We start from the raw sequence: 2,025 nt of genomic DNA, 5'->3' as shown, positions 1-2,025 counted from the left end.
GTCCCATTACTTTTTAGACGGACCTCGAACATACATATATATATATATATATATATATATATATATATATATATATATATATATATATATATATATATATATATATATATATATATATATATATATATATATATATATGTATATTGTTGCAGATTCGCGCCCGCCGGCGTGCGGACGGCCACGTAACTCGAATCGCGGCACGTCGCCCACCGGACGGACAATCCAGTCGTGACCCTCTCGGACTATCGCCGGGAACTAGTCACGGGTGGACCTTTCGGTCTCACCACGATCGTGCCAATTGGCCCCCGCGTGGGATAGGGTTGCTCGCCAAATTCGACCTACCTAAGTACCCACACGGAGGGTAGACCGGGCGATCGCACCTCGCCGCAGGTCGACTTCGGACACGGGCCACTTTAAGCGACCCGTTCCGTACTATCGGGATAACCGAGCGGTGTTATTCGTCGGCCTCGACGGTTCGATTAATTATCGGGCGTTTTAGCCCACGACCAACCCTTTACGTGAAGCAAGATGGAGATTCAATGAAAGAAAAGACGAAGCGAAGCGGGAAAACAGTTCAACATAACTCACATTTATTTCGCGATGAACGGGAAGCACACATATACAATTACACCAAAAGCACATGTAAAAGGAGAAGAAACACAATATTACACAAAAAGCAAATATAAAAGAGAAACACAATGCAGAGCTATCCGACTACCGAGCACACGGCAACACTTATACAATTTTACTTCACAGACGGCGCCGACAACACATATTCCCAAAGCAAAAGAAAAGAACCACCCTCAAGGATGAGGGGGGTAGGCAGGCCTGGGGCCGAGACCGTGTCGGGCCTACCCGTCTGATGATGAGACGCGGAGCGGCGGTGGTGCCTCAACTCTGCGGGCCTCGCGGACAGTGTCTGGTAGGGGGTAGGAAAGGGGCCCCCTTGTCGCACTATCTCAGCGTGGGGGGAAACATGAGGGGGTTGTTGATGCTCGGGGGATGGAGGATATCACCCTGTCTCGGGTCCCGCGACGAGCGTCTCCTCCTCGACCTCGGTCGCGTTGCTGGCCTCTCCCTCTGCAGCTCCCGGCACCGACGCGAGCACCCCCTCGTCCGCCTTCGCCGCCGCCACCTCTCCACAGCTCCGTCTAATCAACCTCTCCGTCTCCTCTCTTGGCTCGTCCCAACTCTTCAGTCTTGACTTCTCCCCTCCGAACTCACAACTCCCCTGTTTGGCGAGCGCGGCCGTTTATATCCCCCGTGGCTTCGCTCCTTCACCTTTGACCCTCTGCCTCCGACCCTTCACCTCTCTAACTGGCTCCCCATTGGACCGAGGAAAAGTGGGCGTGAATGCTTTTTGATCCATAAATTTGCATATAGCGTCCTCACTCCAATGCCCTGGAGGCGGGGCCAAATCACCCCAGCTCGCCGATAGGACGGAACAGAAGTGGGCGTGAGTCGTTTTTGATCCGTTTTTCTCGGAAAGTCTGTGATGTTTCTGAACACGCTGCTCGGTGCGTGCCCTGCACGAGTCCAGTATCGGTGCCCACAAGTGGCGCAAGAATGGTGGTGATGCGATGGTGGCGAGTTGTGACGGTAAAGGTCGTGGCTGTTGTTGTGAAGCGGCGTTGTGGTTGGTGGTTGTTGTTGTGAAGCGGCGTTGTGGTTGGTGGTTGTTGTTGTGAAGCGGCGTTGTGGTTGGTGGTTGTTGTGTGATGGCTGTTGAGACGTGGTTGGTGGTGGTAGTAATGGCGGCTGGTCCAAAATAAAGATAGTAAAAGAAAAACGGCTATCCTGAAGAGTCGCAGCCCGAGTGAATGACATTTATTCCCTCTAGACAACGGGTTTGGGCCTAACTACACATATACTTACCGAGATATCTCACCTAAGGGACCTGAATGGTGGTTTGTGAATTTCGTCAACCACAACAATATATACGAAGTGTGTTCAAAAAGTATCCAACCTTAATTTTTCGTGCATAAACAAATGAAACTATGGAGGCGTGGTTTGGTGCACATATGT

The sequence above is a fragment of the Eptatretus burgeri genome, chromosome 1 (genome assembly GCF_056783735.1).
Source record: "Eptatretus burgeri isolate ZD-2024b chromosome 1, Ebu_testis_v1, whole genome shotgun sequence".
Taxonomy (NCBI): domain Eukaryota; kingdom Metazoa; phylum Chordata; class Myxini; order Myxiniformes; family Myxinidae; genus Eptatretus; species Eptatretus burgeri.
The sequence above is the reverse complement of the archived record's forward strand: the minus strand, read 5'-3'. Positions refer to the sequence as shown.